Source organism: Triticum dicoccoides, chromosome 4A (assembly GCF_002162155.2).
Source record: "Triticum dicoccoides isolate Atlit2015 ecotype Zavitan chromosome 4A, WEW_v2.0, whole genome shotgun sequence".
Classification (NCBI taxonomy): domain Eukaryota; kingdom Viridiplantae; phylum Streptophyta; class Magnoliopsida; order Poales; family Poaceae; genus Triticum; species Triticum dicoccoides.
Window position 1 is genome coordinate 165982929 of NC_041386.1, and position 11734 is coordinate 165994662.

Sequence of the window (11734 nt, forward strand, 5' to 3'; positions counted from 1 at the left end):
CCGACCCCGCCACCCTGCTCCCTCGCTCGCCGCCATCCGCTGCCTCCCAGCTGGCGCGCATGCCGCCGCCCGCTGCCCATCTCCTCACCGGACCACCGCCTCCGTCGCCAGGTCGCCGCCCGCTGCACCCGGACCCCCACTTCCTCGCCGCCGCGCCGCCCAGGTCCGGATCCGGCGGATCCCGCCCGACCGGCCACCTCCGTCTACTCCGGCGAGCTCCGGGTCAACTCCGGCGAGATCCGCCGCGCCTCGGTTCGCGCGTCAGACGAACCTTAGATCTGGGGTTGACCTTTTCCCTTCCTCCCTCATATTTTTTTGCATATTTCATCGTGCCGTAACTTTGCATCCGTAGGTCCGTTTTGGGCGTGTAGCGTATCAAAATGTTCATCTCAGAGAGTACATCATTTCATTCAATTACATCATTTTCATTTGAGTTCATCTTGATGCCCGAAATTCTGTTAGAAGAGTGCTACTTGAGATAATTGTCAGATCTGCTACTCCATTTAGGTATTTGTCATTTTTGCCATGATTTTTGTGTGCATGATATGCCCATGAGCTCTACATATGTTTTGTTAAGGGTTTTGCCATATTTCCAGAGGTGCAACCCATGTATTTTTGTGATGTGTGTGGTGACTAGTACAAGCTTGCAAAGTGGTGCACTTGTTAGTGCTGATTTTAGGGACTTAGCATTTCCACTTAAGTCCTTGGGTTGTTTATCTCATATGGCCATATGTTCATGTTGTTTTCTAGTGATTCGTGCCTCTTTTGAGGATGATCACTAAGGATGTTTTGTTAAGCTTGTAGTGCTCTATCCATCCATGTCTTTGTTTGCAATTATGGAGCATCCTAGTTTGAGTCAATCGATCTCTACTTTTGCTACTTCGTGAATCTAGGCAGATTGTCTACTTGTTAGCGATTTTGTCGAGGATGTTGTAGTTGATTCGTGCATGATATGCTATTGTTCTTGCCATGTCTAGCTTGCATTTTGTGTACTCTTGATGGGTGTATGCTTAGATTATCATGACTTGCTCCGTAGTGAGTGCATCGAGCTCGTAAGCATGCCTACTTGATATCTGTTTTCAGCATGCTCCAGTTTTCACTAAGTCTAAGAACTGATTATGTTTTTGCTATGTTCACATGCTTGCAATTGTATTTTCTGATCCCTTTTGGCTCAAGGTCACTAAGGGACTTTTGTTAATCTCTTTGAGTAGCTCCATGCCATGTTTTACTTTGCCATGTTCAGGTCCTGTAGCATGTAGTTTTGTTGCTCCGAAGTGTGCTACCTGATCTGAAATTCCAGACAAGTGTTAATTTCACTAAGTCTGAGATCTGTTTACCATATGCATTTTTGCCATGCTTGTTTGAACCTGTTAATGGATGATTTGGCCGTAGCTCAGTGCTAGACTTTTGTTAAGCATCATGAATTCATCTCTGCCATGTATTTTGTTGTCATGTTTGGGTGCTGTAGCATGTCCATCTTGTTGCATTTAAATGGCCACTTGCTATAAATCGCAGAACGTGGTCATATTTGAATCGCTTGCCATTTCCAAACCGTAACTCCGATTCCGACGTTCTTTATATCGTTTTCAAGCAATTTCATCTCATCTTTCCAGTGGCACACTTGGATTTCCAAGTTGAGGCCAGGTTCATGCATTCCTTGTCACATCTTGCATATGCATCCCGCATCACATCCCGCACAGCATACCATCCTTGCATCATATTGTTTGATCCTTGCACGTGGTTGATTGTGTCTTTGTTGCTTGTTTGTCTTGTTTGGGTAGAGCCGGGAGACGAGTTTACTAACGAGGAGCCCGTTGAGTTTGCTTTCGGGGATCCAGTCAACTCTGACAACTTTGCAGGCAAGATGATCATACCCTCGAAATCACTACTATCTTTGCTTTGCTAGATTGCTCGCTCTTTGCTATGCCAATGCTACGATTCCTACCACTTGCTTTCAAGCCTCCCAAATTGCCATGTCAAACCTCTAACCCACCATGTCCTAGCAAACCGTTGATTGGCTATGTTACCACCTTGCTCAGCCCCTCTTATAGTGTTGCTAGTTGCAGGTGAAGATTGGAGGCCGTTCCTTGTTGGAACATTTATTTACTTGTTGGGATATCATTATATTGCCATGTTATCTTAATGCATCTATATACTTGGTAAAGGGTGGAAGGCTCGGCCTCTCGCCTAGTGTTTTGTTCCACTCTTGCTGCCCTAGTTTCCGTCATATCGGTGTTATGTTCCCGGATTTTGTGTTCCTTACGCGGTTGGGTTATAATGGGAACCCCTTGATAGTTCGCCTTGATTAAAGCTTTTCCAACAATGCCAAACCTTGGTTTTACCATTTGCCACCTAGCCTCTTTTTCCCTTGGGTTTCCGAAGCCCGAGGGTCATCTTATTTTAGCCCCCCCCCCTGGGCCAGTGCTCCTCTGAGTGTTGGTCCAAACTAGAGTCCTGTGCAGCGCCCCCTCGGGGAAACTCGAGGTTTGGTTTTAGTTGTATGGAGCGCTCATCTGAGTGTGCCCTGAGAACGAGATATGTGCAGCTCCTATCGGGATTTGTCGGCACATTCGGGCGGTGTTGCTAGTCTTGTTTTAACCTGTCGAAGTGTCTTGAAGAACCAAGGTACCGAGTCTGATCGGAACGTCTTGGGAGGAGGTCTATTCCTTCGTTGACCGTGAGAGCTTGTCATGGGCTAAGTTGGGACTCCCCTACAGGGATTTGAACTTCCGAAAGCCGTGCCCGCGGTTATGGGCAGATGGGAATTTGTTAATGTCCAGTTGTAGATAACTTGAACCTTAACTTAATTAAAATGAATCAACTGAGTGTGTTACCATGATGGCCTCTTCTCGGCGGAGTCCGGGAAGTGGACACGGTGTTGGAGTAATGCTTGCGCAGGTTGCTCTCTAGTTTCTCGCTCGCGCTTTGCCTCCTCTTCTTGCTCTCTTTTGCGAATAGGTTAGCCACCATATTTGCTAGTCGCTTGCTGCAGCTCCACACATTTACCTTACCTTACCTATAAGCTTAAATAGTCTTGATCGCGAGGGTGCGAGATTGCTGAGTCCATGTGGCTCACAGATTACTATTACACCAGATGCAGGGCCTGATGATTCTGCTCTAGATGGCGCGCTTGAGCTCAAGTGGGAGTTCGACGAAGACTCTCAATGATACTATGTTTCTTTTCCTGATGATTAGTAGTGGTGCCCTGTTGGGGGTGATCGGGACCGTGTCGCATGTTGGGTTATCTTTTATTTTGGCGTCGTATTCGGGCCATGAGTGTTTGGATGATGTAATGTTATTTATGTACTTGATTGACGTGGCGAGTGTAAGCCAACTATGTTATCTCCACCTTCATTAATTATATTACATGGGATGTTTGTGAAGATTGCCTAACTTGCGACATATGCCTTCAATGCGATTATGCCTCTAAGTCGTGCCTCGACACGTGGGAGATATAGTCGCATCGAGGGTGTTACATTGAGTCCATGGATCATACGCACTTTTCTTCCTTCCACCATTGCTAGCCTCTCTAATACCGCGCACATTTCGCCGGTATCATACACCGACCATATACCTTCCTCAAAACAGCCACCATACCTACCTATCATGGCATTTCCATAGCCATTCCGAGATATATTGCCATGCAACTTTCCACCGTTCCATTTACTATGACACGCTCCATCATTGTCATATTGCTTTGCATGATCATGTAGTTGACATTGTATTTGTAGCAAAGCCACCGTTCATAATTCTTTCATACATGTCACTCTTGATTCATTGCATATCCCGGTACACCGCCGGAGGCATTCACATAGAGTCATATTTTGTTCTAAGTATTGAGTTGTAATTGTTGAGTTGTAAGTAAATAAAAGTGTGATGATCATCATTTTTAGAGCATTGTCCCAAGTGAGGAAAGGATGATGGAGACTATGATTCCCCCACAAGTCGGGATGAGACTCCGAACGAAAAAAAGAGGCCATAAAAAAGGCCCAAATAAAAAAATATGAGAGAAAAAGAGAGAAGGGACAATGCTACTATCCTTTACCACACTTGTGCTTCAAAGTAGCACCATGATCTTCATAATAGAGAGTCTCCTATGTTATCACTTTCATATACTAGTGGGAATTTTTCATTATAGAACTTGGCTTGTATATTCCAATGATGGGCTTCCTCAAAATGCCCTAGGTCTTCATGAGCAAGCGAGTTGGATGCACACCCACTTAGTTCCTTTTGTTGAGCTTTCATATACTTATAGCTCTAGTGCATCCGTTGCATGGCAATCCATACTCACTCACATTGATATCTATTGATGGGCATCTCCATAGCCCGTTGATACGCCTAGTTGATGAGAGACTATCTTCCCCCTTTTTTGTCTCCTCCACAACCACCATTCTATTCCACCTAAAGTGATATGTCCATGGTTCACACTCATGTATGGCGTGAAGATTGAAAAAGTTTGAGAACACCAAAAGTATGAAACAATTGCTTGGCTTGTCATCGGGGTTGTGCATGATTTAAATACTTTGTGTGGTGAAGATAGAGCATAGCCAGACTATATGATTTTGAAGGGATAACTTTCTTTGGCCATGTTATTTTGAAGAGACATAATTGCTTAGTTAGTATGCTTGAAGTATTATTATTTCTATGTCAATATTGAACTTTTGTCTTGAATCTTTCGGATCTGAATATTCATACCACAATTAAGAAGAATTACATTGAAATTATGCCAAGTAGCATTCCACATCAAAAATTCAGTTTTTATCATTTACCTACTCGAGGACGAGCAAGAATTAAGCTTGGGGATGCTTGATACGTCTCCAAGGTATCTATAATTTTTGATTGTTCCATGCTATATTATATTCTGTTTTGGACATTATTGGGCTTTATTATACACTTTTATATTATTTTTGGGACTAACCTATTAACCGGAGGCCCAGCCCAGAATTGTTGTTTTTGCCTATTTTAGGGTTTCACAGAAAAAGAATATCAAACGGAGTCCAAACAGAATGAAACCTTCGGGAACGTGATTTTCGGAACGAACATGATCCAGAGGACTTGGACCCTACGTCAAGCAATCAATGAGGAAGGCACGGGGTAGGGGGCGCACCTACCCCCCCCCCCCAGGCACGCCCTCCACCCTCGTGGGCCCCCTGTTGCTCCACCGACGTACTCCTTCCTCCTATATATACCTGCGTACCCCCAAACTACCAGATACAGAGCCAAAACCCTAATTCCACCGCCGTAAATTTATGTATCCATGAGATCCCATCTTGGGGCCTTTTTAGGAGCTCCGCCGGAGGGGGCATCGATCACGGAGGGCTTCTACATCAACACCATAGCCCCTCCGATGAAGTGTGAGTAGTTTACTTCAGACCTATGGGTCCATAGTTATTAGCTAGATGGCTTCTTCTCTCTTTTTGGATCTTAATACAAAGTTCTCCCCCTCTCTTGTGGAGATCTATTCGATGTAATCTTCTTTTGCGGTGTGTTTGTTGAGACCGATGAATTGTGGGTTTATGATCAAGTTTATCTATGAACAATATTTGAATCTTCTCTAAATTCTTTTATGTATGATTGGTTATCTTTGCAAGTCTCTTCGAATTATCAGTTTGGTTTGGCCTACTAGATTGATCTTTCTTGCAATGGTAGAAGTGCTTAGCTTTGGGTTCAATCTTGCGGTGTCCTTTCCGAGTGACAGTAGGGGCAGCAAGGCACATATTGTATTGTTGCCATCGAGGATAACAAGATGGGGTTTATATCATATTGTATGAGTTTATCCCTCTACATCATGTCATCTTGCTTAAAGTGCTACTCTATTCTCTTGAACTTAATACTCTAGATGCATGCTGGGTAGCGGTCGATGTGTGGAGTAATAGTAGTAGATGCAGGCAGGAGTCGGTCTACTTGTTTCGGACGTGATGCCTACATACATGACCATACCTAGATATTCTCATAACTATGCTCAATTCTGTCAATTTCTCAACAGTAATTTGTTCACCCACCATAAATACTTATGCTCTTGAGAGAAGCCACTAGTGAAACCTATGGCCCCCGGGTCTATCTTCCATCATATTAATCTTCCAATACTTAGTTATTTCCTTTGCCATTTATTTTACTTGCATCTTTTATTTATCTTTATCATAAAAATACCAAAAATATTATCCTATCATATCTATCAGATCTCACTCTCGTAAGTGACCCTGTAGGGATTGAGAACCCCTTATCGCGTTGGTTGCGAGGATTTATTTGTTTGTGTAGGTGCGAGGGACTCGTGCGCGGCCTCCTACTGGATTGATACCTTGGTTCTCAAAAACTGAGGGAAATACTTACGCTACTTTGATGCATCACCCTTTCCTCTTCAAGGAAAAACCAACGCAGTGCTCAAGAGGTATCAATGTTCACCATTGAAAACTACTCTATCTCACGTGATAATCGGACATGGTTTAGTTGATATGGATCACGTGATCATTTAGATGACTAGAGGGATGTCTATCTAAGTGAGAGTTCTTTAGTAATATGATTAATTGAACTTTAATTTATCATGAAGTTAGTACCTGATAGTTTTTGCATATCTATGTTGTTGTAGATCAATGGCTCGTGCTACCGTTCCCTTGAATTTTAATGCGTTCCTAGAGAAAGCTAGGTTGAAAGATGATGGTAGAAACTACACGGACTGGGTCCGTAACTTGAGGATTATGCTCATTGCTGCACAGAAGAATTACGTCCTAGAAGAACCGCTAGGTGCAAGACCCGCTGCAGGAGCAACTTCGAACTTTATGAGCATCTGGCAAAGCAAAGCTGATGACTACTCGATAGTTCAGTGTGCCATGCTTTACGGCTTAGAATCAGGACTTCAAAGACATTTTGAACGTCCTGGAGCATATGAGATGTTCCAGGAGTTGAAGTTAATATTTCAAGCAAATGCCCGAGTTGAGAGATATGAAGTCTCCAACAAGTTCTACAGCTGCAAGATGGAGGAGAATAGTTCTCTCAGTGAACACATACTCAGAATGTCTGGGTACCATAACCACTTGACTCAGGTAGTAGTTAATCTTCCTGGTGATAGTGTCATTGACAGAGTTCTTCAATCACTGCCACCAAGCTATAAAAGCTTCATGATGAACTATAATATTCAAGGGATGGAAAATACAATTCCCGAGCTCTTCGCGATGCTAAAGGCTGCGGAGGTAGAAATCAAGAAGGAGCATCAAGTGTTGATGGTTAACAAGACCACTAGTTTCAAGAAAAAGGGCAAAGGGAAGAAGGGGAACTTCAAGAAGAACAGCAAGCAAGTTGATGCTCAAGGGAAGAAGCACAAGTCTGGACCTAAGCCTAAAACTGAGTGCTTCTACTGCAAAGGGACTGGTCACTGGAAGTGGAACTGCCCCAAGTATTTGGCGGATAAGAAGGATGGCAAAGTGAAAGGTATATTTGATATACATGTTATTGATGTGTACCTTATTAATGCTCGTAGTAGCGCATGGGTATTTGATATTGGTTCTGTTGCTCATATTTGCAACTCGAAACAGGGCTACGAATTAAACGAAGATTGGCTAAGGATGAGGTGACGATGCGTGTGGGAAATGGTTCCAAAGTCGATGTGATCGCCGTCGGCACGCTACCTCTACATCTACCGTCAAGATTAGTTTTAGACCTAAATAATTGTTATTTGGTGTCAGCGTTGAGCATGAACATTATACCTGGATCTTGTTTGATGCAATATGGTTATTCATTTAAATCAGAGAATAATGGTTGTTCTATTTATATGAGTAATATCTTTTATGGTCATGCACCCTTGATGAGTGGTCTATTTTTGTTGAATCTCGATTGTAGTGATACACATATTCATAATATTGAAGCCAAAATATGCAAAGTTAATAATGATAGTGCATCTTATTTGTGGCACTGCCATTTAGGTCATATTGGTGTGAAGCGCATGAAGAAACTCCATGTTGATGGGCTTTTGGAATCACTTGATGCTTGCGAACCATGCCTCATGGGCAAGATGACTAAGACTCCGTTCTCCGGAACACTGGAGCGAGCAACTGACTTGTTGGAAATAATACATACTGATGTATGCGGTCCGATGAGTGTTGAGGCTCGCGGCGAGTGTCGTTATTTTCTAACCTTCAGAGATGATTGGAGAAGATATGGGTATATCTACTTAATGAAACATAAGTCTGAAACATTTGAAAAGTTCAAAGAATTTTAGAGTGAAGTGGAAAATCATCGTAACAAGAAAATAAAGATTCTACAATCTGATCGTGGAGGTGAATATTTGAGTTATGAGTTTGGTCTTCATTTGAAACAATGTGGAATAGTTTCGCAACTCACGCCACCTGGAACACCACAGTGTAATGGTGTGTCCGAACATCATAACCGTACTTTATTATATATGGTGCGATCTATAATATCTCTTATCGATTAACGCTATCGTTTTGGGGTTATGCTTTAGAGACGGCTGCATTCACATTAAATAGAGCACCATCTAAATCTGTTGAGATTGTTGGAGTTATAATATAAGTCATGTACCCCTTTGTGTTTATCCCGTTGTATAAGGGGTTTCCTGCATATATTCCACACTTGTACATGTATATATACTGGCCTATGGCCTCTTGGAAATACAAGTTGCATATTCCTAACATGGTATTAGAGCCTTAGGTTTTTTTTAGCACGTGCAACTCGTGCTCTCGATCCAATCTACTGTCCACGCAGCCGCCGCCCTTCCTCTCTTGGCCGGCGCTGCTCTCGGGTGCCTTCACCACCGCAGGTCAACCCTGCTCTTGCTGCTGCTATCTATCCAGACGCTGGTCAACGCATCTGGCTTCTCGTGTTGGATCCAGCTCGCCGCTGCCTGCATCAAGCCGCGCGAGCACTTCAGCCCGAGCGATCCCGTCAGCAGCTCCAGTCCGTCTCCCGCAAATCCGTCCGATCCGCCGCTTGACGCGCCCGCTGCACGTGGACTCCACCTCGCGTGGAGCCGTGGGTGTGTTCGATCCGCCTCCTGGTGCTGGACTACTTTTGCTAGTCACGTGTGTGAGCTAGCTAGTTGTTTGGTCTTCCACCTGCCTTGCTGTTGATCAGTAAATCAAAAAAAACAGGCACGATGTCGGCATCTTCCGGCTATGTTGTTGTCCCTCGCTGTCCGGTGATCTTTGATTTTACTAACTACACCGAGTTCACTGGCTTCATGCGCATTCACATGCATGGCATCCATCTCTGGGGTGTTCTTTCTGGCGAGATCTGCTGTCCGCCACGTCCAGTTCCTCCGGTGGCCCCTACTCCGCCGACTCCACCAGTTCTTCCTACGGATTCTAATCAGGCCGCCAAGGATGCGGCTAAACCTGCTGATGAGGCTGCTGCTCGTGCTTATGATGAGAGGGTTTTGGCTTATGAGGAGGCTCTTCAGACGTATCATGGTGCTTTGTCTGTTTACACCCAGTGGCTTGATGATGATGCTCGTGTTGCAGCTGTTCTCACTACTAGTGTTCTACCTCAGTTTGCTTCTGAGTTTCTGGGTCTTCCTACTGTCTTTGAGATGTGGACCCGTCTTCGTCAGCGCTATCAGCCCTCTGGTGATGCCTTATACCTTTCCGTGGTCCGTTAGGAGCATGCTCTTCAGCAGGGTGACTCTACTGTTGATGACTTCTATGCACAGAGTTTTGCTATCTGGCGCCAGTTTGATTCTCTCCGCAGTGCTGGTTGTCGTACTTGCCCCTGTTGCCAGGCTGTCCAGGCCAATTTGGAGTTTCATCGTGTCTACGAGTTCCTGTCTCGGCTCCGTAAGGATTTTGAGCCCCGGCGTGCTCAGGTGTTTGCTCGTGGCTGTATTTCTCTCATGGAGGCGCTTTCTGAGATTCGTGCTGAGGAGACTCGCTTACGTGGTGCTGGTTTGCTAGAAGTTCCCTCTGTGCTCGCTACTCGGTCTTCTTCCACGCCACCTGCTGCACCAACCCCTTCTCGCTCGAGTGCTCCGCCGCTCTTGCCCACTCCTTCTGGAGGCTCAGGTCGCCCCCGTCCACATTGCAATTATTGCAACAATGATGGTCATATTGAGTCCCAGTGCTACACGAACAGGAAACACCTGCGCAAGGCGCGATCATCCTCTTCAGGGACTTCGTCATCTACCTCGATAGCTTCAGCCATTGCTTTGACTGAGCAGGATATTCTGATACTTAAGCATCTGCTCGCGGCTTCAGGTTCTTCCTCGACGGGTACTGCTGGTTTTGTGACTGATGCTTCCCGCACTGAGCAACCGCCCTCTACACAGTCAGGTACATCCCCATGGGTTCTGGACTCTGGAGCTTCATTTCATATGTCTTCTCATTCTTCCACTTTGTCCTCTCTTCGATCACTGGATTCTCCTATTCATGTCTTCACTGCTGATGGTACTCCACTTTCTGTTGCTATTAGAGGCAATCTTACCACTCCTTCTTATTCTATTCCTGATGTTGCTCATGTTCCTCGACTTACCATGAATCTGTTTTCAGCTGGTCAACTTACTGATTCTGGTTGTCGCGTCATCCTTGACGTTGACTCTTGTTCTGTCTAGGACTGTCGCACGCACACTCTGGTTGGGGCTGGCCCTCGCCGCCGTGATTCTCAGGGTCTTTGGGAGTTGGACTGGCTTCATGTTCCTTCCGCTGGCACCACCATCGCCAGTTCCTCCACTTCAGTCACCTCCGTTACTGGTTCCTTCAAGCAGTGGCATCATCGACTTGGTCATCTGTGTGGTTCTCGGTTGTCGTCTTTAGTTTGTCGAGGTCTTTTGGGGTCTGTCTCAGGAGATGTCTCTTTAGAGTGTCAGGGTTGTCGTCTTGGCAAGCAGATTCAGTTACCATATTCACATAGTGAGTCAACGTCTAAGCGTCCTTTTGATTTAGTCCATTCTGATGTATGGGGTCCGGCTCCTTTCGCTTCGAAAGGTGGTCATAAATACTATATTATTTTCATAGATGATTTCTCTCGTTGCACATGGCTTTATTTCATGACTTCTCGTAGTGAGGTGTTGTCTATTTATAAGCGTTTTGCTACCATGGTTCATACTCAGTTCTCTTCACCCATTCGTGTTTTTCGTGCTGACTCCGCTGGCGAGTATATCTCTAAGATGTTGCGTGGTGTTCTTGTTGAGCAAGGAACTCTCTCTCAATTCTCTTGTCCTGGTGCTCATGCTCAGAATGGTGTGGCTGAGCGAAAGCATCGACATCTTCTTGAGACGGCTCGTGCATTGATGATTGCTGCCTCTCTCCAGCCTCATTTTTGGGCTGAGGCCGTCTCCACCTCCACCTATCTTATCAATATACAGCCTTCCGCTGCTCTACGGGGTGGTGTTCCTTTTGAGCGTCTTTTTGATCGTTCTCCCGATTATTAGATGCTTCGCTTGTTTGGTTGTGTTTGTTATGTTCTTCTTGCCCCTCGCGAACGCACCAAACTGACCGCTCAGTCTATTGAGTGTGTCTTCTTAGGCTACAGTGATGAGCATAAGGGCTATCGTTGTTGGGATCCTATCGGTCGTTGGATGCGTATCTCTCGAGACGTGACTTTTGATGAGTCTCGTCCCTTCTACCCACGCCCATCTTCCTTGATTTTTTCATTGGAGGATATCTCTTTCCTCACTTTTCCTGACTCACCTATCACCCCCGTCGCGCCTGTGCCTATTCGTTCCACTCCCTCTGCTTCTCCACCTCTAGTCGATTTGCAGCCACCATCTTCTCCGGTCTCCTCACCTAGCATG